The sequence below is a fragment of the Hyla sarda genome, chromosome 5 (genome assembly GCF_029499605.1).
Source record: "Hyla sarda isolate aHylSar1 chromosome 5, aHylSar1.hap1, whole genome shotgun sequence".
In the NCBI taxonomy this organism is placed as follows: domain Eukaryota; kingdom Metazoa; phylum Chordata; class Amphibia; order Anura; family Hylidae; genus Hyla; species Hyla sarda.
Window position 1 is genome coordinate 278,261,757 of NC_079193.1, and position 27,221 is coordinate 278,288,977.

At 46.8% G+C, this 27,221-nt stretch overlaps 1 protein-coding gene across 1 annotated transcript in view; it reads right to left on the reverse strand.

The window, feature by feature from the left end:
• B4GALT6 (beta-1,4-galactosyltransferase 6) overlaps positions 1–18,135 on the reverse strand; it is a 147,205-nt gene extending 129,070 nt beyond the window's left edge. Inside the window, exon 1 of the mRNA XM_056521778.1 lies at positions 18,116–18,135. The gene's annotated coding sequence lies outside the window, so the exon portion shown is untranslated. The remainder of the gene's footprint in view (positions 1–18,115) is intronic.
• Between the last annotated feature and the right edge of the window lie 9,086 nt (positions 18,136–27,221).

Sequence of the window (27,221 nt, forward strand, 5' to 3'; positions counted from 1 at the left end):
GGTGGCAGGTCTGGTAGATAAATTCAATAAATTAATTACAGCTGCAAAAGTCAAAATTGACTTTGGAAAGGCTGATTTTTATTTTTAGCGTCCAAACAAAAGTCACACAAAAAAGTGGCGCATTTGTGAGATTTCTTGCGCCAAATATAGCAAAAAAAATCTGCTCTAAATACAATGATAATCTCCCCTATGTCTCAAATGAGATATAAAGAGGATCTGTCCATCTCTAGGTCCTATATGTATGATATTATGGCCCATCATCTTGTAGCCTGAGCAGACTGAATACAGGTCCAGGACACAGCAGGTCAGGGTGTGCTGTATACAAAGTATGTGCTATATACATAGTATATGCCGTATACCAAGTATGTGCTATATACATAGTATATGCTGTATATATAGTTTATGCTGTATATATAGTATGTGCTATATACATAGTATATGCCGTATATCAAGTATGTGCTATATACATAGAATATGCTGTATATATAGTATATGCTGTATATATAGTATGTGCTATATACATACTATATGCCGTATACCAAGTATGTGCTATATACATAGTATATGCTGTATATATATATAGTATGTGCTATATACATAGTATAGGCTGTATATACAGTATGTGCTATACAAATAATAATAAATACAAGTGGCACCAATACCTTACTCCGCAGAACCTCGAGATGAACAATGAGGCACCTAGGCAGGTAACCAAATAAACCCAGCAGCGGCGGTGCCAGGACAAAATGAACAGCAATCACCAATATGAATACAAAAGAACACAACAGGCGTCCTGCAATCACCGCTTCAGTGCTGGCTATACGGCTCCCATCTCGGGCTTCTAATCCGGCACGATTCTCAAGACAGCATGGGGCACTCAGCAGTGACTGCTGGCGGTTTCATGCATAGGTATGCACTTCTTCCGACCTCGTTTCACGTCATCGCGCTGATCAATTAAATAGTGCAGCTGGTGAATCATGTGATCTCAGGTGCATTTACACCGGAGCAATTACACCGGAAAGGAATATGCAAAATGGAAAAAAGGCAAAAAAGTTTAACAGCAATTCAAAATTGTTAATCTGTGAACTTCAAAGGTAAACTTTGAATTTACCTTTGAAGTTCACAGATTAACAATTTTGAATTTCTGTTGAACTTTTTTGCCTTTTTTCCATTTTGCATATTCCTTTCCGGTGTAATTGCTCCTGAAATCACATGATTCACCAGCTGCACTATTTCATTGCACAGCGCGATTGTTACGCCGAGCGCTCCGGGTCCCCGCTCCTCCCCGGAGCGCTCGCTTCACTCTCCCCGCGGCAGCGCTCCGGTCACGTCCTCTGACCCGGGGCGCTGCGATTCCGCTGCCAGCCGGGATGCGATTCGCGATGCGGGTAGCGCCCGCTCGCGATGCGCACCCCGGCTCCCCTACCTGACTCGCTCTCCGTCTGTTCTGTCCCGGCGCGCGCGGCCCCGCTCCCTAGGGCGCGCGCGCGCCGGGTCTCTGCGATTTAAAGGGCCACTGCGCCGCTGATTGGCGCAGTGGTTCCAATTAGTGTGTTCACCTGTGCACTTCCCTATATCACCTCACTTCCCCTGCACTCCCTTGCCGGATCTTGTTGCCTTAGTGCCAGTGAAAGCGTTCCTTGTGTGTTCCTTGCCTGTGTTTCCAGACCTTCTGCCGTTGCCCCTGACTACGATCCTTGCTGCCTGCCCCGACCTTCTGCTACGTCCGACCTTGCTTTTGCCTACTCCCTTGTACCGCGCCTATCTTCAGCAGCCAGAGAGGTGAGCCGTTGCTAGTGGATACGACCTGGTCACTACCGCCGCAGCAAGACCATCCCGCTTTGCGGCGGGCTCTGGTGAAAACCAGTAGTGGCTTAGAACCGGTCCACTAGCACGGTCCACGCCAATCCCTCTCTGGCACAGAGGATCCACTACCTGCCAGCCGGCATCGTGACAGTAGATCCGGCCATGGATCCCGCTGAAGTTCCTCTGCCAGTTGTCGCTGACCTCACCACGGTGGTCGCCCAGCAGTCACAACAGATAGCGCAACAAGGCCAACAGCTGTCTCAACTGACCGTTATGCTACAACAGTTACTACCACAGCTTCAGCAGTCTTCTCCTCCGCCAGCTCCTGCACCTCCTCCGCAGCGAGTGGCCGCTCCTGGGATACGCTTATCCTTGCCGGATAAATTTGATGGGGACTCTAAGTTTTGCCGTGGCTTTCTTTCCCAATGTTCCCTGCATCTGGAGATGATGTCGGACCTGTTTCCCACTGAAAGGTCTAAGGTGGCTTTCGTAGTCAGCCTTCTGTCCGGAAAAGCCCTGTCATGGGCCACACCGCTCTGGGACCGCAATGACCCCGTCACTGCCTCTGTACACTCCTTCTTCTCGGAAATCCGAAGTGTCTTTGAGGAACCTGCCCGAGCCTCTTCTGCTGAGACTGCCCTGTTGAACCTGGTCCAGGGTAGTTCTTCCGTTGGCGAGTATGCCGTACAATTCCGTACTCTTGCTTCAGAATTGTCCTGGAATAATGAGGCCCTCTGCGCGACCTTCAAAAAAGGCCTATCCAGCAACATTAAAGATGTTCTGGCCGCACGAGAAATTCCTGCTAATCTACATGAACTTATTCACCTAGCCACTCGCATTGACATGCGTTTTTCCGAAAGGCGTCAGGAACTCCGCCAAGATATGGACTCTGTTCGCACGAGGCGTTGCTTCTCCTCGTCTCCTCTCTCCTCTGGTCCCCTGCAATCTGTTCCTGTGCCTCCCGCCGTGGAGGCTATGCAGGTTGACCAGTCTCGCCAGACCCCTCTACATCAATTGTGTAAATAATGAAAGATTGGACTGTACCATACGTTTCCGCACGGAGCCCCTTCTTATGAGCATCGGATCTCATCATGAGAGGATTGAACTTTTGGTCCTCCCCAATTGCACCTCGGAAATTCTCCTTGGACTTCCCTGGCTTCAACTTCATTCCCCTACCCTGGATTGGTCCACTGGGGAGATCAAGAGTTGGGGGTCCTCTTGTTCCAAGAACTGTCTAAAACCGGTTCCCAGTAACCCTTGCCGTAACTCTGTGGTTCCTCCAGTAACCGGTCTCCCTAAGGCCTATATGGACTTCGCGGATGTTTTCTGCAAAAAACAAGCTGAGACTCTACCTCCTCACAGGCCTTATGATTGCCCTATCGACCTCCTCCCGGGCACTACTCCACCCCGGGGCAGAATTTATCCTCTCTCTGCCCCAGAGACTCTTGCCATGTCCGAATACGTCCAGGAGAATCTAAAAAAGGGCTTTATCCGTAAATCCTCCTCTCCTGCCGGAGCCGGATTTTTCTTTGTGTCCAAAAAAGATGGCTCCCTACGTCCTTGCATTGACTACCGCGGTCTTAATAAAATCACGGTTAAGAACCGCTACCCCTTACCCCTCATCTCTGAACTCTTTGATCGCCTCCAAGGTGCCCACATCTTCACTAAATTGGACTTAAGAGGCGCCTATAACCTCATCCGCATCAGAGAGGGGGACGAGTGGAAAACGGCATTTAACACCAGAGATGGACACTTTGAGTATCTGGTCATGCCCTTTGGACTGTGCAACGCCCCTGCCGTCTTCCAAGACTTTGTCAATGAAATTTTTCGTGATCTGTTATACTCCTGTGTTGTTGTATATCTGGACGATATCCTAATTTTTTCTGCCAATCTAGAAGAACACCGCCAGCATGTCCGTATGGTTCTTCAGAGACTTCGTGACAACCAACTCTATGCCAAAATTGAGAAATGTCTGTTTGAATGCCAATCTCTTCCTTTCCTAGGATATTTGGTCTCTGGCCAGGGACTACAGATGGATCCAGACAAACTCTCTGCCGTCTTAGATTGGCCACGCCCCTCCGGACTCCGTGCTATCCAACGCTTTTTGGGGTTCGCCAATTATTACAGGCAATTTATTCCACATTTTTCTACCATTGTGGCTCCTATCGTGGCTTTAACCAAAAAAAATGCTGATCCCAAGTCCTGGCCTCCTCAAGCAGAAGACGCCTTTAAACGACTCAAGTCTGCCTTTTCTTCGGCTCCCGTCCTCTCCAGACCTGACCCTTCCAAACCCTTCCTATTGGAGGTTGATGCCTCCTCAGTGGGAGCTGGAGCTGTTCTTCTACAAAAAAATTCTTCCGGGCATGCTGTCACTTGTGGTTTTTTCTCTAGGACCTTCTCTCCAGCGGAGAGGAACTACTCCATCGGGGATCGAGAGCTTCTAGCCATTAAATTAGCACTTGAGGAATGGAGGCATCTGCTGGAGGGATCAAGTTCTCCTGTTATTATCTACACCGACCACAAGAACCTCTCCTACCTCCAGTCTGCCCAACGGCTGAATCCTCGCCAGGCCCGGTGGTCTCTGTTCTTTGCCCGATTTAATTTTGAGATTCACTTTCGTCCTGCCGATAAGAACATTAGGGCCGATGCTCTCTCTCGTTCCTCGGATGCCTCAGAAGTTGAACTCTCTCCGCAACACATCATTCCACCTGACTGCCTGATCTCCACTTCTCCTGCCTCCATCAGGCAGACTCCTCCAGGAAAGACCTTTGTTTCTCCTCGCCAACGCCTCGGAATCCTCAAATGGGGTCACTCCTCCCATCTCGCAGGTCATGCGGGTATCAAGAAATCTGTGCAACTCATCTCCCGCTTCTATTGGTGGCCGACTCTGGAGACGGATGTTGTGGACTTTGTGCGAGCCTGCACTATCTGTGCCCGGGATAAGACTCCTCGCCAGAAGCCCGCTGGTTTTCTTCATCCTCTGCCTGTCCCCGAACAGCCTTGGTCTCTGATTGGTATGGATTTTATTACTGATTTACCCCCTTCCCGTGGCAACACTGTTATGTGGGTGGTCGTTGATCGATTCTCCAAAATGGCACATTTCATCCCTCTTCCTGGTCTTCCTTCTGCGCCTCAGTTGGCTAAACAATTTTTTGTACACATTTTTCGTCTTCACGGGTTGCCTACGCAGATTGTCTCGGATAGAGGCGTCCAATTCGTGTCTAAATTCTGGAGGGCTCTCTGTAAACAACTCAAGATTAAATTAAATTTTTCTTCTGCATATCATCCCCAGTCCAATGGACAAGTAGAAAGGATTAACCAGATCTTGGGTGATTATTTGCGACATTTTGTTTCCTCCCGCCAGGATGACTGGGCAGATCTCCTCCCATGGGCCGAATTCTCGTATAACTTCAGGGTCTCTGAGTCTTCCTCCAAATCCCCATTTTTCGTGGTGTACGGCCGTCACCCTCTTCCCCCCCTCCCTACTCCCTTGCCCTCTGGTCTGCCCGCTGTGGATGAAATTTCTCGTGACCTTTCCATCATATGGAGAGAGACCCAAAATTCTCTCTTACAGGCTTCATCACGCATGAAGAGGTTCGCGGATAAGAAAAGAAGAGCTCCCCCCGTTTTTTCCCCTGGAGACAAGGTATGGCTCTCCGCTAAATATGTCCGCTTCCGTGTCCCTAGCTACAAGTTGGGACCACGCTATCTTGGTCCTTTCAAAATTTTGTGTCAAATTAATCCTGTCTCTTATAAACTTCTTCTTCCTCCCTCTCTTCGTATCCCTAATGCCTTTCACGTCTCTCTTCTCAAACCACTCATCCTCAACCGTTTTTCTCCCAAATCTGTTCCTCCCACTCCTGTTTCCGGCTCCTCGGACATCTTCTCGGTCAAAGAAATTTTAGCTGCCAAAAAGGTCAGAGGGAAAAATTTTTTTTTAGTGGACTGGGAGGGTTGTGGTCCTGAAGAGAGATCCTGGGAACCTGAGGACAACATCCTTGATAAAAGTCTGCTCCTCAGGTTCTCAGGCTCTAAGAAGAGGGGGAGACCCAAGGGGGGGGGGGTACTGTTACGCCGAGCGCTCCGGGTCCCCGCTCCTCCCCGGAGCGCTCGCTTCACTCTCCCCGCGGCAGCGCTCCGGTCACGTCCTCTGACCCGGGGCGCTGCGATTCTGCTGCCAGCCGGGATGCGATTCGCGATGCGGGTAGCGCCCGCTCGCGATGCGCACCCCGGCTCCCCTACCTGACTCGCTCTCCGTCTGTTCTGTCCCGGCGCGCGCGGCCCCGCTCCCTAGGGCGCGCGCGCGCCGGGTCTCTGCGATTTAAAGGGCCACTGCGCCGCTGATTGGCGCAGTGGTTGCAATTAGTGTGTTCACCTGTGCACTTCCCTATATCACCTCACTTCCCCTGCACTCCCTTGCCGGATCTTGTTGCCTTAGTGCCAGTGAAAGCGTTCCTTGTGTGTTCCTTGCCTGTGTTTCCAGACCTTCTGCCGTTGCCCCTGACTACGATCCTTGCTGCCTGCCCCGACCTTCTGCTACGTCCGACCTTGCTTTTGCCTACTCCCTTGTACCGCGCCTATCTTCAGCAGCCAGAGAGGTGAGCCGTTGCTAGTGGATACGACCTGGTCACTACCGCCGCAGCAAGACCATCCCGCTTTGCGGCGGGCTCTGGTGAAAACCAGTAGTGGCTTAGAACCGGTCCACTAGCACGGTCCACGCCAATCCCTCTCTGGCACAGAGGATCTGTCACGATTCGGCTTCCAGGTAGTGGATCCTCTGTGTCAGCGAGGGATTGGCGTGGACCGTGCTAGTGGACCGGTTCTAAGAGGCTACTGGTTTTCACCAGAGCCCGCCGCAAAGCGGGATGGTCTTGCTGCGGCAGTAGCAACCAGGTCGTATCCACTAGCAACGGCTCTACCTCGCTGACTGCTGAGAAGGCGTGGGACAGAAGGACTAGGCAGAGGCAAGGTCAGACGTAGCAGAAGGTCGGGGGCAGGCGGCAAGGTTCGTAGTCAGGATGGGTAGCAGAAGTTCAGGTACACAGGCTTTGGACACACTAAACGCTTTCACTGGCACAAGGCAACAAGATCCGGCAAGGAAGGGAAGGGAAAGTGAGGTTATATAGACAGGTGCACAGGTGGGAGCTAATTAAGCTAATTGGGCCAGGCACCAATCATTGGTGCACTGGCCCTTTAAGTCTCAGAGAGCTGGCGCGCGCGCGCCCTAGAGAGCGGAGCCGCGCGCGCCAGCACATGACAGCAGGGAACCGGGACGGGTAAGTGACCTGGGATGCGATTCGCGAGCGGGCGCGTCCCGCTGTGCGAATCGCATCCCCAACGGCCATGACAGTGCAGCGCTCCCGGTCAGCGGGACTGACCGGGGCGCTGCAGGGAGAAAGACGCCGTGAGCGCTCCGGGGAGGAGCGGGGACCCGGAGCGCTAGGCGTAACAGTACCCCCCCCCCTTAGGTCTCCCCTTCTCTTTGTCCGGTAACTGCCTCCCCTGGGATGAGGACACCGGGAAAGAATGGAGGGTTTCCTCAACGGCAGGCAGTACAGCAGGAGTGGGAATGGGGAGGGAGGGCAGAGGGCGAGGCCTGGCACGGGGCAGTGTGACACCAGGACGGGGGCCATGAGGAGGCACAGAGGTTTGCCTGACGGGACTGGGAGGGGGGGAGAGGCACTTCCTATGGCAGGCAGAGTCCCAGTTCTTTATCTCCCCGGTGGTCCAATCAAGGGTGGGGGAATGAAGCCGGAGCCATGGCAGACCGAGGAGGACCTCAGAGGTACAGTTGGGGAGAATGAAGAACTCAATCCTTTCGTGGTGGGGTCCGATAGACATCAGGAGGGGTTCTGTGCGGTAACGCACGGTGCAGTCCAATCTGGCTCCGTTGACCGCGGAAATGTAGAGCGGTTTGGCGAGACGGGTCACCGGGATGCTGAATTTATTAACAAAGGACTCCAAAATAAAATTCCCGGAGGCACCAGAGTCCAAGCAGGCCACGGCTGAGAGGGAGGAGTTGGCTGTAGGAGAAATCCGCACGGGCACCGTGAGATGTGGAGAAGAAGACATAGAACCAAGAGATGCCACACCCACGTGAGCTGGGTGCGTGCGTGCGCTTCCCAGGCGTGGAGGACGGATAGGGCAATCCACCAAGAAATGCTCGGTACTGGCACAGTACAGACAGAGATTTTCTTCTCTACGGCGATTCCTCTCTTCCTGGGTCAGGCGAGACCGATCCACTTGCATGGCCTCCTCGGCGGGAGGCCCAGGCATAGACTGCAAAGGATGCTGTGGGAGAGGTGCCCAGAGATCTAAGTCTTTTTCCTGGCGGAGCTCTTGGTGTCGCTCAGAAAAACGCATGTCAATGCGGGTAGCCAAATGGATGAGTTCTTGGAGGTTGGCAGGAATCTCTCGTGCGGCCAGCACATCCTTGATGCGACTGGATAGGCCTTTTTTAAAGGTCGCGCAGAGAGCCTCATTATTCCAGGATAGTTCAGAAGCAAAAGTACGGAATTGTATGGCGTACTCGCCAACGGAAGAATTACCCTGGACCAGGTTCAACAGGGCAGTCTCGGCAGAAGAAGCTCGGGCTGGCTCCTCGAAGACACTCCGGAGTTCAGCGAAGAAGGCCTGGACTGTGGCTGTGGCAGGATCATTGCGGTCCCAGAGCGGTGTGGCCCAAGACAAGGCCTTTCCTGAAAGAAGGCTTACTACGAACGCCACCTTAGACCGTTCTGAAGGAAACAAGTCCGACAACATCTCCATATGCAGGGAACACTGAGACAAAAATCCACGGCAGAGTTTAGAGTCCCCATCAAATTTGTCCGGCAGGGACAAGCGGAGGTTAGGAGCGGCCACTCGCTGCGGAGGAGGTGCAGGAGATGGTTGCTGCTGTAGCAGAGGCAGAAGTTGCTGTAACATGGCGGTCAACTGCGACAGCTGCTGTCCTTGTTGGGCAATCTGCTGCGATTGCTGAGCGACCACCGTGGGAAGATCAGCGAGACTTGGCAGCGGCACCTCAGCGGGATCCATGGCCGGATCTACTGTCACGATTCGGCTTCCAGGTAGTGGATCCTCTGTGTCAGCGAGGGATTGGCGTGGACCGTGCTAGTGGACCGGTTCTAAGAGGCTACTGGTTTTCACCAGAGCCCGCCGCAAAGCGGGATGGTCTTGCTGCGGCAGTAGCAACCAGGTCGTATCCACTAGCAACGGCTCTACCTCGCTGACTGCTGAGAAGGCGTGGGACAGAAGGACTAGGCAGAGGCAAGGTCAGACGTAGCAGAAGGTCGGGGGCAGGCGGCAAGGTTCGTAGTCAGGATGGGTAGCAGAAGTTCAGGTACACAGGCTTTGGACACACTAAACGCTTTCACTGGCACAAGGCAACAAGATCCGGCAAGGAAGGGAAGGGAAAGTGAGGTTATATAGACAGGTGCACAGGTGGGAGCTAATTAAGCTAATTGGGCCAGGCACCAATCATTGGTGCACTGGCCCTTTAAGTCTCAGAGAGCTGGCGCGCGCGCGCCCTAGAGAGCGGAGCCGCGCGCGCCAGCACATGACAGCAGGGAACCGGGACGGGTAAGTGACCTGGGATGCGATTCGCGAGCGGGCGCGTCCCGCTGTGCGAATCGCATCCCCAACGGCCATGACAGTGCAGCGCTCCCGGTCAGCGGGACTGACCGGGGCGCTGCAGGGAGAAAGACGCCGTGAGCGCTCCGGGGAGGAGCGGGGACCCGGAGCGCTAGGCGTAACAGGATCCACTACCTGCCAGCCGGCATCGTGACAGCGATGACGTGAAAAAAGGCTGGAAGAAGGGCATACCTATGCGTGAAACATCCGGCAGTCGCCTCTGAGCGCCCCATGCTGTCTTGAGAATTGTGCCGGATTAGAAGCCCGAGATGGGAGCCGTATAGCCAGCACTGAAGCAGTGAGTGCATGACGCCTGTTGTGTTGTTTTGTATTCATAGTATGTGCTATATACATAGTATATGCTGTATATATAGTATGTGCTGGATATATAGTATGTGCTACATACATAGTATATGCTGTATATATATATATATATATATATATATATATAGTATGTGCTATATACATAATATATGCTGTGTATATATATATATATATATATATAGTATGTGCTATATACATAGTATATGCTGTATAGTGGGTATTTTACTTACCGTAATTCTACTTTCCTCGAGTCCCGAAGGCAGCACAGAAGGGATATTCCTAGTTTGCCATCCCAAATCAGGACCATACCCTAGAATAAAAAACTCATTAACATAATTACTGGGCTGGGCCAGAGGCCCTATATAGGTACCCAGGACACACTGCACCTTGTGTAATAAAATAGACCGATAGACTGCAAAACAAACTAATTTATTGGGTGGGTATTGTGCTGCCTTCGGGACTCGAGGAAAGTAGAATTACGGTAAGTAAAATACCCCTTTTCCTCATCGTCCCTCTGGCAGCACAGAAGGGATCTAAAATAGAAACCAAAGGGGGGGATTATTGTTTACATGCCGCAGACAACACCCCGATGCTGAAGGCTGGGCTCGGGTTCTGACAATCCAGCCTGTAATGTCTTGCGAAGGTCGAAGCTGAAGACCAGGACGCTGCATTACAAATGTCCATTAATGGTACTTCTTCTCTCTCGGCCCACGAGGTGGAAGTAGATCGCTTTGAATGCGCCCTCAATGGTGCTGGGGGATCTTTTCCCTCACCAGCATATGCCTCTACAATCGTTGTTTGGATCCATCTGGCTAGTGTATCCTTCAAGGACTTTTTTCCTCTGTTGACTCCTCCAGGCAAGACAAACAAATTCTCTTCCCTCCTAAACTCCTGAACCCTCTGAAGATAGGATAATGCTCTTTTTACATCCAAACAATGTAACCTCTGCTGCTCCTCAGATCCAGGATCCGGAAGACGGGCAGAAACACTTCTCTATTGATGTTAGCAGCTGTGGCAACCTTCGGCCGGAACAAAGGCAATGTTCTCAACTTTACTCCTTCTGGTAGAATCCTGAGGCAAGGCTCTCTAGAAGAGAGAGCCTGGAGTTTTCCGACTCTCTTAGCTGACGTTACAGCGATGAGAAACAATAACTTAATCGACAGTCACTTAAGGTCGACATCCTCAATGGGCTCAAAGGGAGTTCTGGTTAAAGCATTTAATTCTAAGCCTAGGTTCCAGGATGCCACTGGAGTACATACGGAGGGTCTGAATTTGCCTAGAGTCTGAAAAAACCTGGTGATGAGTGGTTCTCCAGCAAATCTCCCATCTGTAATAGCGTTGATCGCCGTCATATGCACCTTTAGTGTGTTAGGCTTCAGCCCCTTCTCAAACCCTTCTTGCAGGAACTGCAGAATGGCTCTAACCGAGATGTGACAGCTAGACTGACTAAGCCAATTCTGAAATTTCTTCCATAACCTGGAGTACACAAAGTTAGTAGATGACCTTCTGGAAGACATAAGGGTCTCCACTACTTCTTCTGAGAAGCCCTGCTGCATCAATCTTTCCCTCTCAGGAACCAGGCCACAAGATGCAACTTCTCTGGGTGCGGATGCTGGAATCCCTTCTGTAGAAGCAGATCTTGAACTTCTGGGAACCTGAAGAAGTCCCCGTCCGCCAGTTGCAGAACTACTGGAAACCATGCCCTGCGGGGCCAAAAGGGTGTCACAAGGATCACTGTAGGACGCTCTATCAAAATCTTACTGAGGACCCTCGGCAGCAATGGTAGCGGTGGAAAAATGTAGAGAAACCTCCTGTTCCACTGAATGGAAAATGCATCCAGTACTTCCAGACGATCCCATGTCCTTAGTGAGCCAAACCTCTCTAACTGACGATTTCCCTCGTCGCCATTAGGTCCAGTTCCGGGTAACCCCATCTCTCCACAAGGCTTCTGAAATAAACTGGATTTAGGGACCATTCTGTTGGTAAGAGAGCTTCCTGACTCAACAGGTCTGCCTGCTGATTCAGGACTCCTTTGATGTGAACCGCTTTCAATTCTGTTACACTCTTCTCCACCCAGAACATGATCCGGGCACAAAGCTTCTGCAAGGGAAGACACCGTGTGCCTCCCTGCTTGTTCACATAAAAGGCTGCTGTTGCGTTGTCCGTCCTTACCAACACCGATCTTCCTTTGACATAATTCTCGAAGTGGCGCAGGGCCAAATATATGGCCAGTAACTCTCGAAAATTTGAGGATCTTGGCGTTACTTCCCTCGACCACAATCCTTGGATCCACCTCTCCCCTAAATGGGCACCCGATGGCAGAGGCATCTGTGGTGATTGATATTTGCTGTATGGTTAGGAAACTTTTCCCCTGGCACAGGTTTTCTCTGACCATCCACCATAGAAGACCTAGACGCACCTTGGCAGACACCGTAATGCAGGACACTAGAGATGTCCAATCCTTGTTCCACATACTGAGAATTTCTCTGAAGTGCGCCTTTGACAAGGTACTGCCTCGGTGGTTGCCGTCAGTAACCCTAGAATACTCATAGCCCTTTTTATGGACACTCTTGGCTTGTGATATAATCCCAAAACAGAATTTCTTATGTGACAAATCTTTTTCTCCGGCAAGAAGATTTTCATCTCTAATAAGTCCACAATTAGACCTAAAAACTGAGTGCGAGACGAAGGTATTAGTCTGGACTTTTGAAAGTTCACTAGGAACCCCACATCCTGTAACAACTTCAAACAGATCCGCAGATGTTCCCTCAAGACCTCTGGGCTGCTGGCTACGGTCAGCCAATCATCTAGATATGGCGCAATGCAAATCTTCTGTAGACGGAGAAAGGCAACCAGCACTACCACCAGCTTTGTGAATACCCTTGGTGCATCTGTTAATCCAAAGGGCAGGGCTCAGAATTGGTAATGGAGAATCCGTTGTTTCGATTGCAAAGCCGCTCTGAGAAATTTCCTGTGCTCAACCTTGATTGGGACATGGAGATATGCATCCCTCACACCATCACATCCCCCTTCTGGACAATACTGTAGAGGGACCTGATATTGTCCATCCTGAATTTTGACTTCTGGAGATGCGTGTTGAGATACCGAAGATCTATAATTAGTTGCCATCTGCCATCCGGCTTTGGCACTGGGAATACGCAGGAGTATACCCCAAGGAATACTTCTTCGGGGGGAATCGGTTCCAGTGCACCCTTCTGCTGGAACTCTGAAAGGAGAGAGAGAACTCTCTGATCCTGCTCCTTGTTTAATAGAAATCTGTCTCTTGACATGTGTAAGAAGTCTAGGGCATAGCCCACACGAAAAATCCGAAGAACCCCTGGATCTGATGTCACAGTCTCCCATTCCCTGGAGAACTTCAGCAATCTTGCTCCCACCAGATCCAAGGATCTGGCGTCAGAACTCCGGTTTGACGTTAGCGGCTCCTGTCTGCCTTTTCTTGCTCCTGTCCTGGTACTTTGGCTAAAACTTCTTTCCCTTATAGAACTGTTTCTTACGAAATCCAGTTCTTGAGCGTTGGCCCTGAAATTTACGGAAAGGCTACCGAAAGGACTGTGGTAGAGCAAGTTGCTTATTCCCATTCTTCTGTTTCAGGACCTTGTCCAGACGTTTACAGATAAGCTTGCCCGGCTGAAATGGTAAGGCACAAAAATGAGACTTAGACGAATTATCTCCCGACCATGGTTTTAACCAAATTGCCCTGCGAGTGGAATTAGCGATGGCCATATTTCTAGCTGTGATCTTCAAGGCATCTAAGGAAAAATCACAAATATATTCCGCAGCAGACTTCATAGATGCAAGTTGATGCACCAACTCCTGTCTGGACGCTCCCGACTGTATATCCTGAGAAAGCTGACTCAGCCACAACCTCAACGCCCTGGACACCGGCACTGATGATAATGCGGCCTTACTAAGTGCGGCTAGATTAATGTGAGACCTCTTAAGGAACATGTCAGCCTTTCTATCCATCGGGTCTCTGCCGGGAAGAAAGATCCTTAGAGACCCTGGCGATTGCTGGATCCACTCCCGCTGGCTGATCCCAATCTTCCGAGATCGCCGGATCCAGCCTGTACATTGCCTTGAATCTTGACCCGAGGTCTAGCCGTTTGTCCGGCTTCCTCCATTCTTTCTGCATAATGCTCTCAAGCACTTGATGCCCAGGAAGCACAGCCGCCCTCTTTTTTGGGAAGTAAAATAATGCTTCCTTATCCTGGCTGGACTTCTCATGTCTTCCAGACTCACAGCCTTTCACCTTCTTTATGAGACCTTCCGCATTCTCTTTCTTAAACAGGAAGAAATCCTCAGTAATAAACTCAGTATCTGAGGAGGATTCTGAAGACTCCGACTCCGATGAAGATGAATATTTCTTCTTATAACTCTTACTTTTCTTTTTGCTGGCCACAGAAACATGCTGACTCAATAGAGGAGGATGACAATAATTTTCCTGCATACCTCTTGCTCCTCTTTCTCTTATGTCCGACGCGTTTCGGTCTAGGAGACACTGATGAGGAATCAGAAGAAGAAGACTCCTTTCTAGGCCGCTTCTTTTTCTTAGACCCAAGGCTGTCGTCCGCATATTTTTGACGGAACCAAGAGAAAAAAGATTTTGCCTCTGAAGCCAAGGTTGGCGACTCTGCTGGGGGCGTACACACCTCACATAGGTTTGACGGCCATCCATCCTGCAGGTTCTGCAGGCAGCTAATGCATTTCTTAGTTTTAACTACTGTCGCAGCCTTCTTCTTTGAAGCACAGCGATTGCAATCCTCATACGGGCAATCGTCAGCCATGCAGCACCTATGCTTGGACTTGGAGTTTCTTTTCCCAGATGTAGCACTCCTCTCAGACGACATCTGGGAAAAGAGCATATAAAATCCGCAACTGAGTACTTCATTAAGATTGTGCAACTGTGAAATTGTGCAACTGTGCAACTGTGAAATTAGAGCACTTCACCTACCTTATCAGAACCCGAACCCGGCTGCCAGCTCAAAGGGACCATAGCAGCACAGGATCTGGCCTGATAAGGACTTGGCGCTGGCCCCCCACAGCACTGGACCACACTGGTGACGTCACATGCACTGGCCCTCCAGTAGTACAAGGAGAACAGCTGGAGCCGTGTGCCCCGACCCACTGCCCTGCACAGGAAATGCGTGCACACATCCTTCTACACAGAAAGCGCGCTCATAGCAGAGAAGCTGCACACAGCTAGAACCAGCCGGGACCGAGCCGGACTCCGGACAGCAGAAGGACTTAAAGACAGGTAAGAAAAAACACTGTAAGCGATTGCAACACCACTATAGCACTAAGGTATAGCTAAGGAGAGTACCCTCAGCCCTCAAGCATAATACCGGCCCAAACGTAACCTGCTTGGAATACTGCACATCTGTTGTTATAACAGGAGTCTCATGCCCCGCATTGACTCCAGCGCTAGCACAGACTGCTGCGCTGAAAGCCAAAGACCCCGCAGTGACTCAACTCAGGCTCACTGTCCTGGATAGCAGGCCAGAGACCCCGCAATGACCCTACAAAAAATTGTCACTTACCAGGACTACCGCACTGGTGCTGACCAGGCCAGAGACCCCGCACCTGCCTTAACTCTTTACCAGGACACTGCACTGGTATTAGAAAACAACCAGGGACCCCGCACTGGTATAGTAGTAGCCGAGACCCCGCAAGGCTAGGAAAACCTCTTGGAAGTAGGGATGATCCACATCTGGAAAGAGAACTAAAAAAAACACAAGGTGCAGTGTGTCCTGGGTACCTATATAGGGCCTCTGGCCCAGCCCAGTAATTATGTTAATGAGTTTTTTATTCTAGGGGATGGTCCTGATTTGGGATGGCGAACTAGGAATGTCCCTTCTGTGCTGCCAGAGGGACGATGAGGAAATATAGTATGTGCTGGATATACAGTATGTGCTATATACATAGTATATGCTATATATATATATATATATATATATATATATACATATATACCCTGTTTCCCCGAAAATAAACCCTACCCCGAAAGTAAGCCCTAGCAGGATTATATAATAATATAAGCCCTACCCCGAAAAAATAAGACCTAGGCCAGGAGTAATCAACTGGCAGACCGCGGCTGCCAGTAATGCCCGTAGACCACTATCCTACCCCTCCCCCCCCCCCCCCCCCCCCCCTTGGCTGGTCCCACGGCAAGTTACCGTAATTGAGCCGGGGGGATGGAATGTGTACCCTAGTTTATTATGGCAGAGGGGGGGGGGCACTGTAGGAGTGTGGAGGACGTTGGGGGAAGGGGAGGATGGGGGGCTGTAGGAGTGTGGAGGATGGTAAATAAATAAGCCCTACCCTGAAAATAAGCCCTAGTGTGTTTTTTGTGACTAAAATTAATATAAGACCCGGTCTTATTTTCGGAGAAACACGGGTAGTATGTGCTATATGCATAGTATATGCTGTATATATAGTATGTGCTATGTACATAGTATATGCTGTATATATAGTATGTGCTATTTACATAGTATATGCTGTGTATATATATAGTATGTGCTGTATATATATAGTATGTGCTGTGTATATATACAGTATGTGCTATATGTATAGTATATGCTGTATATATAGTATGTGATGTATATATAGTATGTGCTGTATATATAGTATGTGCTATATACATAGTATATGCTATATATATATAGTATGTGCTATATGCATAGTATATGCTGTATATATAGTATGTGCTATATACATAGTATATGCTGTATATATAGTATATGCTGTATATATAGTATGTGCTATTTACTTAGTATATGCTGTGTGTATATATATATATATATATATATATATATATATATATATAGTATGTGCTATATGCATAGTATATGCTGTATATAGTTTATGCTGTATATATAGGATGTGGTATATACATAGTATATGCTATATATAATATGTGCTATATACATAGTATATGCTATATATACACTATGTGCTATATGCATAGTATATGCTGTATATATAGTATGTGCTATATAGATAATATATGCTGTATATATAGTATGTGCTTCGTATATATAGTATGTGCTATATGCATAGTATATGCTGTATATATAGTATATGCTGTATATGCTGTATATATAGGATGTGCTATATACATAGTATATGCTGTATATATATAGTATGTGCTATATACATAATATATGCTGTGTATATATATATAGTATGTGCTATATATATAGTATATGCTGTATATATAGGATGTGCTATATACATAGTATATGCTGTATATATAGGATGTGCTATATACATTGTATATGCTGTATATATAGTATGTGCTATATACATAGTATATGCTGTATATATAGGATGTGCTATATACATAATATATGCTGTATATATAGGATGTGCTATATACATAGTATATGCTGTATATATAGGATGTGCTATATACATAGTATATGCTGTATATATAGGATGTGCTATATACATAGTATATGCTGTATATATAGGATGTGCTATATACATAGTATATGCTGTATATATAGGATGTGCTATATACATAGTATATGCTGTATATATGGGATGTGCTATATACATAGTATATGCTGTATATATAGGATGTGCTATATACATAGTATATGCTGTATATATATTTAGTATGTGCTATATACATATAGGATGCAGCATGAATTCAGCCATAGTAACAGAGGACTTCTGCAGCAGGGTAGAGAACAGTGACGTGATCCTCCGCATTACACACATCACACTGGGACAGGTGACCTTTACACGCCGGGCGCTAGGTTGGTCTGGTCACGGTACCGTAGAGTGTGAATGGGGTATATAAGCTATCTGGTAGCCCACAGATATACATAGTGAGGATCAGCTGCTCCACCAGTCACTCACCGCCGGGCACCATGTGTAATGTGATCACATATTACAAGGCCAGACAGGTGCGGAGCGGCGGCCATAGATGTCATGTATATCTGATCGCTCCGGCCGTGCTCCACTGCACAGGATCACATTACAGTATGGCGGGAGCGATGCCCCTGGCTGTGATGGGCACAGCGAAGCACGCCCGGTACAGGGCACAGTGGGTGCATTACTCCAGGGCGTGGTGAGTAAGGGCGGTGCCGAGTCTCTGGGAGGCGGGGTTATGACAAAGGTCTCACTATCATGCCCCGCCCACATTCCAGACTCACATTTCGCCCGTCACGTCAAAACCCTAACGACCAATCAGGGCCTCTGTAGTAATCTGACTTTATACTGATTGGTCAAGCCTTCTTCGTTACTCCGCCCTGAGAGTGATCGTGACTTTTGATTGGATAGCGCCCCCCCAGGACGCTTGAGTAGGGCACTATCCGGGTGTGGTCTTTACCTTTGATAAACTGCTCTTCCCTTTGTATCCCGGTGACGGGCTGTGACGTGGAGGGCGGATGTCACAGCCTGGACATTCCAGGGCACGTGATGTGGCTGCAGGCGATGGAGCTGTGACTGGAGAGATGACGTCATGGAGTGTTGGGTGCAGCTCAGGGACATGGGGAAGGTTGGGGCTTACCTGGACGTGACCAGCTGTATGAATGGAAGCGATGTGCAGCATAATGAGTAATAGAGGCAATGGGGCTGGCATGTACAGATTGGGAGGATGAGGGTGACACAATAGCAGCTGTCATTCTGTTATATCCCCCAGAGATCAGCTGTGATCTGCCATAATATCTGCCTAAAGTTTATTCACAACTCACAGATTAGGACCAAGCCCATTCTGACCTTAAATGGGAACTGTCAGATACAAAAACTTTAGGATTTGCAATTGCTTTCATTAGAAAATTTTCAGTATTTCATACTAAAAAAAAAAACAACTGCCCCCCTGCCTGCTTGGATACATACTAGTCCTGCTGTGTCCGTGCATCATCACCTATGTCATGGACACACTTCCTTGATGGACAGCTGTGAGCGCAGGGCTCATAGCTGGAGAAAAAATCCTCCCACTGTCAGCCTGTGTCCCGCTACTGTCAGTGAGGACAAGCTGGGAGTTGTAGTTTTGCTAATGCTAGGGGAGATGTGAGCAGACAGCATGCTGAGGGAGGGGGCGGAGACCTGCACAGTGAGGCCACGCCCCTCCCTTTGAGAGGAATTCAGACTAGTGAGCTAAATTAAAAGTAATAAAAAAATAAATAAAGGTTCTAGACACATAATAATTAGATGTACATGGTCAGGATTAGGTACTGAGTGATATATTAAAAAAAAATGTTGTTGGATCTGATGGGTACGCTTTAAGGACCAGACCAATTTTATTTTTGCATTTTCGTTTTTTCCTCCTCACCTTCTGAAATCCATAACTTTTTTATTTCCATCTACAGACCCATATAAGGGCTTGTTTTTTGTGTGACCAATTGTACTTTGTAAGGAATCCTCTCATTTTACACCATAAATGTACGGCGAACCCCAAAAAAACTTTTTTTTTAGGGAGGAAATTGAAATGAAAACCACAATTTTGCACAATTTGGAGGGTTTTCACACTGTAAACTTTATGGTAAAAATGAAATTTGTTCTTTATTCTGTGGGACAATACGATTAAAATGATACCCATGGCTAGATACTTTTATATTTTTGTACCGCTTACAAAAAAATCTCAAACTTTTTGTACAAAATCAGTAATATAAATCGCCTTATTTTGACCACCTATAACTTTTTCATTTTTCGTATATAGGGAGGTATGAGGGCTCATTTTTTGTTCTGTCATCTGTACTTTTTATTGATACCACATTTGCATATATAAAACTTTTAGATCACTTTTTATTAATTTGTTTTTAAATGTGACAAAAAAGCAGCATTTTTGGACTTTTTATTTATTTTTACGTTTACACCTTTCACTGTACGGTATCAATAACATTATATTTTGATAGCAGCCGGGACCTGCAGAGTATGATGCGAGCACTCCTCCGATGCTCGCGGTCATACACAGGACGTAAATGTATGTCCTGGTGCGCTAAGTACCACCGCACCAGGACGTACATTTATGTCCGTGGTCGTTAAAGGGGTATTCCAGGTAAAACCTTTTTTTATATATATATCAACTGGCTCCGGAAAGTTAAACAGATTTGTAAAATACTTCTATTAAAAAATCTTAATCCTTCCAATAGTTATTAGCTTCTGAAGTTTTCTGTCTAACTGCTCAATGATGATGTCACGTCCCAGGAGCTGTGCATGATGGGAGAATATCCCCATAAGAACTGCACAGCTCCTGGGACGTGAGTCATCAGAGAGCAGTTAGACAGAAAACAACAACTCAACTTCAGAAGCTAATAACTATTGGAAGGATTAAGATTTTTTAATAGAAGTAATTTACAAATCTGTTTAACTTTCCGGAGCCAGATGATATATAAAAAAAGGGTTTTGGTCTGGAATACCCCTTTAAGGGTTTAAATCAGATCCATTAAATAAAAAGCCCCATAGGATGCTGATGCTCTTCAGACCCAGAGAGGGCTTGGTGATAGCAAAGAGTTACAGGTGTACATGCCCTGGACCAATCATAGAAGAGTACTGTCTAAACCCCTTAAAGGGGTATTCCGCCCCTAGACATTTTAGATTAGATGTCAGATCGCCGCGGTCCCGCTGCTGGGGACCCCCGGGATCCCCGCTGCGGCACCCCGCTCTCATTACAGCACAGAGCGAGTTTGCTCTGTGCGTAATGACGGGCGATACGGGGGACGGAGCAGCGTGACGTCATGGCTCCGCCCCTCGTGACATCACGGCCCGTCCCCTTAATGCAAGTCTATGGGAGGGGGCGTGACGACCGCCACGCCCCCTCCCATAGACTTGTATTGAAAGGGGCGGGCCGTGACATCACGAGGGGCGGAGCTGTGACATAACGATGCTCCGGCCCCTGTACCGCCCATCATTACGTGCAGAGCGAACTCGCTCTGTGCTGTAATGATAGCGCGGTGCCGCAGCGGGGATCCCGGGGGTCCCCAGCAGCGGGACCACGGCGATCTGACATCTTATCCCCTATCCTTTGGATAGGGGATAAAATGTCTAGGGGCGGAATACCCCTTTAAGGACCGGGGTTTTTTCCGTTTTTGCATTTTCGTTTTTTGCTCCTTGCCTTTAAAAAATCATACCTCTTTCAATTTTGCACCTAAAAATCCATATTATGGCTTATGTTTTGCGCCACCAATTCTACTTTGTAATGGCGTCAGTCATTGTGCCCAAAAATCTACGGTGAAACGGAAAAAAAAGTCATTGTGAGACAAAATTGAAAAAAAAAAACGCCATTTTGTAACTTTTGGGGGCTTCCGTTTCTACGTAGTACATTTTTCGGTAAAAATTACACCTTATCTTTATTCTCTAGGTCCATACGGTTAAAATGATACCCTACTTGTATAGGCTTGATTTTGTCGTACTTCTGGAAAAAATCATAACTTCATGCAGGAAAATTTATACGTTTAAAATTGTCATCTTCTGACCCCTATAACTTTTTTATAGGACTTCCGCGCAAGGAATGAACATGTTCTTTCTTTGTGCTGAAAAATTTCAGTGGCGGAATTGTCTGCCGTTGGAATTCCGCAGTGTGAACGGGTCTCACAGAGACCCATTCACACTAATGTTAAGTTCACACTGCGGAATTCCGCTCACACTGGGGAATTCCGTAGTGTGAACATACCCTAAAACTGAACAGTATCGTGACAGTGCCAGGTCAATAACTCTATATGAGATATTTGCATGGACTTGTGTTTTCAGACCTAGAGCACGTTGTGAAGTTCATACCAGAGGATGGAAATGGATATTCCAGAGCAGCCTACTACAAGTGCAGTAAATGCAGGGAGGGTGGATGCGGGTGGGTTTTTCCTGGCATGTGAACAACAGGATGAATTGAAGGTGCTTAGCACCAAAAATTTGGAATTTAAAGTCCAGAACCTTGCAGAGAGAGAGAGAGAGAGAGAGATGAGAACATACTGGACGCTGTCACACCCCCTCCCATAGTCTTGCATTGAGTTGACGTGACTTCACACAGGGGCGGAGTCGTGACATCACTATCTTCCATTCCCGTGGTCGGGAGCCAGAACCTCCAGCTCTGCCGGAAGCAGATACAGGTGGGTGCAGTGGAGGAGGCTTTTTCTTGTCTGAAGTTGGCATTTGCCTCAGCACCCGCACTAACGGGGCCTGATCTTGACAAGCTGTTCTCCCTCAAAGTGAATGCTTCTTCAGTTAGTGCCGGAGCAGTTTTGACTCTGAAAAACGCTGACCTGTGGCTTCTTTTCTAAAACTTTTTCTCCTGCTGAGAAGAATTACACCATCGGGGATCGGGAACTCTTGGCCATTAAGCTCGCCCTGGAAGAATGGCATAACTTGTTAAAAGAAGCAATTTTTCCCATCAATATCTATACGGACCATAAAAATCTTCTCTACTTACAGTCCGCACAACGACTGAACCCTCGGCAGGCCAGTTGGTCACTTTTCTTTTCCAGATAAAATTTCTCATCCGTTTTCGTCCAGTGCATAAAAACATTAGAGCCGATGCTCTCTCCAGAGCCTCCTATGTGGTATCCCAGGAACCTAAGTTTTGTCATATTGTGCCTCCTAATCGATTGATTAAGGCAGCACCGGTCAATCTTCAGCAATTTCCCCCGGCAAAGACTTTTGTGCCCACTCAACTTAGGGCTAAGGTGCTAAACTGGGGACAATCTTCTTTATTGGCTGGCCATCCAGAAGTACGGATATCTACTTTGCTCATCACCTGTCATTACTGGTGGCCGAACCTGGAGTATGATGTTGCTGACTTTGTCCGATCCTGTGTAATTTGTGCCCGAGACAAAACGCCTCGTACCAAACCTGCGGGTCTCTTACAGCATCTGCCCGTCCCCGAGTGTCCGTGGACCCATATTGCCATGGGTTTTTTCACCAATTTACTCTACAGTTACCCTAACCGCAGGGACCGTGATAGCCAGACTTGATTCGTATCAGGTTACACTGCCAATGGCAGAGAATGAGGGAGGCTATGCAGAAGTACTGGCCCATATTACAATCAGATCCCCAACTAGCCCCCTTTATAATGGATAAAGTGTGCATGACAGCTAGGAGGGGTAAGAACATTAAGGATACTCTAGTTAGGAAAAGCTCCAATCCATTCAGTTCGAGGGGCCCACACACAGGATGTTTTCCTTGCGGTGAGTGTAGGGCATGCGAAAATATAGTTAGGGCGACTGACTTTGTCACAGCAAATGGACAACGCACATATAAAATAAGGCAATATATATCCTGTAGTAGCTGCAACGTAATTTATTATGCAACATGCGGCTGTGGCAGGATATATGTTGGCCTAACATCTAGGGAGCTGAGGTTGAGAACGCGTGAACATGTCAGAGACATTATGGCTGCCAAAGAGGTGAGTGATGTTCACACCTTAAAAACTATCCCTAGACATTTTAAACTGGCACATAACTGTGACCCACACAGTTTTATGGTCAGAGGTATTGAAAAGGTGCAGTTGGGCGCAAGAGGAGGCGATGTACATAGGATTCTGGCAAATAAGGAGTGTAGGTGGATTGTCACACTGGGCTCTATGACTCCGATAGGTTTGAATGAACAGTTAAGCTTTGCTTCTTTTCTATAATACTGCTCTATTGTCTGTGTTTAATTTTTTTGTTTCTGTGCTTTTTTTAGCAGGTTATTTTTATACAGTAGATCGTTATTAGTGCATCATATTGTTCCATGATAGAAGGAAGAAAAGTAAAGGAGTGGAAGATTCTCTACCCTTTTTCTGGGTGAATAATCATGTATTCACGCCACTGCGGAGTATAATTAATAAATGTATTTGATGTGGGCTTTATAGCTTTATAGGTAGGGGAGGGGTCTAAAATGGCTGCTAGGGGTATGAACATATTTAGTGTGTAGTATGGGTCACTTTGGTTCTTGATTAATTATAATGTAATTTTTTTCATCAGGGTGGGGTTTGTAGTTTGGTATATTTATTTTTGCAGTGTAACTTTATTATATTGGTAATATAAATTGATTCCGGGTATGAATTATATACTATTATTGCACGTCACTTTTTTGTATAAAATATAAAATGTTTTAAACAATGGTATATTGTTATTATGCACTTCGCACTTTCTTTATATGTGATCATATAATCTTTCATTGTACTAATTATGAGCACATGGCACTTTATGTTATCGACATATGTGATTTGTATGTTGACTCCTGGCGGCCTTATATGGCCCATTATAATGCTATTATTTTAATACTATTGCCATTTTTATACATGATGTAACCCAAAGTGGATATATACTGTTTACTTACATAAATAATACCATTCATATATACGAATTGCCCATTCTCTCCCCCGCTGGATGTGCGCATGACTGTTCATAGTAACCACCCACCGCTCTGCTCCGGCGTCAGCTGACGCGGCGGCGCGCGTCCCACGTGATCTGTTTCACAGTTGTGCGCGCGGCGCCGGCGGGGAACTGGGGGGCGAAAAGACGTTCATGCGCCAAGAATACAACGGGGGCTAGCAGAAATTGCAGTGGCTTCCTGGAAACGGGATCCCTCCCTGTATTTATAGAGCGCACAGACACAGTAACACCGTGCCCCTGAGGAAGGAGCGAAAGCGCGCTCGGGGTTCGGTGTGTTGCCACAGAATCAACATGGGTGAGTGTTAATTTGGTTTAATATCTCGCATTGATAGGATTTAGTTAGCTCCGCTTTGGAGAACTCTGATAGGGAGCTACAGATACTATATCCACTTTGGAAGGTTGTAACTGTGACTATGCATTGACTTGGTCCCCATGTTTTGTGATGGAATATTAGATATATGTGCCAACACACTGAAGTTTGTCTGATGTACCTGTTTTTGTATCATCTCATATCTTAAAAGTAAATTGTTGTTTTTAATGTGGTAAATTCAATAAAAAGGAGTTTTATGGGACATAGTTGCAACTTGTCTTTTTGTGTAAAAGTAGTTCATCTATACAAGTTGAAAAAAATGTGTATGATTGTATATCCATGATTAGTCCCAGCACTATGCATGTCACAAGTAAGGGACGCATTTGGCTTGGCCAGTTGGAATTATTTGGTATAAAATGATGTTGCTGTTGCTGGTATAAAATGATGTTGTTACTGTCCGATCCTGCGTAATTTGTGCCAGAGACAAAACACCTCGTACCAAACCTGCGGGTCTCTTACAGCATTTGTCCGTCCTCGAGTGTCCATGGACCCATATTGCCATGGATTTTATCACCAATTTACTCTCCTCCTCCAATTGCACAGTAATCTGGGTGGTTGTTGATCATTTCTCTAAGAGGGTCATTTTGTACCACTGCCTGGACTTCCTTCTGCTCCTCAGTTGGCAGATCAATTCTTCCGACATATTTTCCGCCTGCATGGTCTTCCGCTACACATTGTCTCCGATAGAGGGTTCAGTTAATTTCCATGTTCTGGAAGGTCCTCTGCTCTCATCTTAAAGTCAAATTGGATTTTTCTTTTTTTTTCTTTTTTTTTATATTAACGTTTTATTAAAAGTAAAGTTCAAGTAAATTACAAAAACACCATCAATAAACAGGCATCGTAGGAAACGCGGTTGTCGATAGGGTACACACATATGATGCGTACCATCACTATATAAAGTCAGGTATTCAGTAACAAGACAGGATGTTGAATACATTAAAGTGAATAGTTAAAGACATGACAATTCAAACATCAACTAGTCAACTCAAGGTACATGGTCCAAGCTTCTATGTGATCAGGGTAGGTACAATCAACAACAATGTGGTTGGTGTAAGCAACATATGGGAAGAAGAGGAGATGAGGACAGAAAGAAGGAGGAAGAAGAGACAGGAAAGGGTTCCAAAGGGACAGAAGGGAATGGGAACGAGGAAGACTACTACAAATTGGATTTTTCATCAGCATACCATCCACAAGCCAACGGCCAAGTAGAACGGGTGAATCAAGTCCTTGGAGAGTACCTTCGCCATTTTGTTTCTGCTCGGCAGGACTACTGGACTAATCTGTTACCCTGGGCTGAGCTCTCTTACAATCATCATGACTCTGGGGGTGGAGCGGAGGGAGGGGTTAGAATAGTTAATAGGAATAGGCTTCATTGGAAAATAAAACTTACACCCTTGAATCCCATTAACCCCAATAACATAAAGGATGGAAATGTAAAGTGTATGTTCACAAATGCCAGAAGCCTAGCAAATAAAATCGGGGAGCTTGAGGCCTTGATACTGGAGGAACATATTGATATAGTTGGGGTCACTGAGACATGGCTGGACTCCTCGCATGACTGGGCTGTCAATCTGCAGGGTTTTACATTGTTTCGCAAAGATAGAATGAACAGAAAAGGTGGTGGAGTCTGTCTATGTAAGAAGTGGTATGAAAGTCAGTGTGAACGATGCCATAGTGTGTGATGATTCTGAGGATGTGGAATCATTGTGGGTAGAATTACAAAAGGAGGGAAGTACTGAAAAAATAATATTTGGTGTAATCTACAGACCCCCTAATATCACTGAGGAAATAGAAGGTCGGCTGTATAAACAAATAGAGAGGGCCGCCCGGGCAGGTACAGTGGTAATAATGGGAGATTTTAACTATCCAGATATAGATTGGGGTCCGGGGTTGGCTAAAACTACAAAGGGGAGACAATTCCTAAATTTATTGCAGGATAATTTTTTGGGCCAGTTTGTGGAGGACCCAACAAGAAGTGATGCCTTGTTGGATCTGATCATTTCCAACAACGCAGAGCTGGTTGGTAATGTAACTGTGAGGGAAAACCTTGGTAATAGCGACAACAATATAGTTACTTTTGACTTAAAATGTAGAAAACAAAGACAGGCGGGGAAGGCAAAAACATATAACTTTAAAAAGGCAAACTTCCCTGGGCTGAGAGCTGCACTACAGGACATAGACTGGGGGGCGATGTTGTCAAATACTGATACAGAAGGGAAATGGGACATCTTTAAATCAACTCTAAATAACTATACAGCTAAATATATACCAAAGGGGAACAAATATAATCGATTAAAACTAAATCCTACATGGCTGACAAATGATGTTAAAAGAGCAATAAACAACAAAAAAAATAGCCTTCAAAAAATACAAATCTGATGGGTCAGCTATAACATTTAAACAGTACAAAGAGCTTAATAAAATCTGTAAAAATGTAATAAAAACAGCAAAAAATCAAAATGAGAGACAGGTGGCCAAAGAAAGCAAAACTAATCCTAAATATTTATTTAGATATATAAATGCAAAAAAACCAAGGACAGAGCATGTAGGACCCCTTAATAATGATAATGGGGAGGTTGTCACAGGCGATAAAGAGAAAGCGGAGCTACTGAATGGGTTCTTTAGTTCTGTATATACTAAGGAAAAGAAGGAGCTGACATTGGACAGGTCAGTGCTGGTAACACATCATGTAATGTACTGAACTGGCTTAATGTAGAGATGGTACAAGGTAAGTTAAGTAATTTAAATGTAAGCAA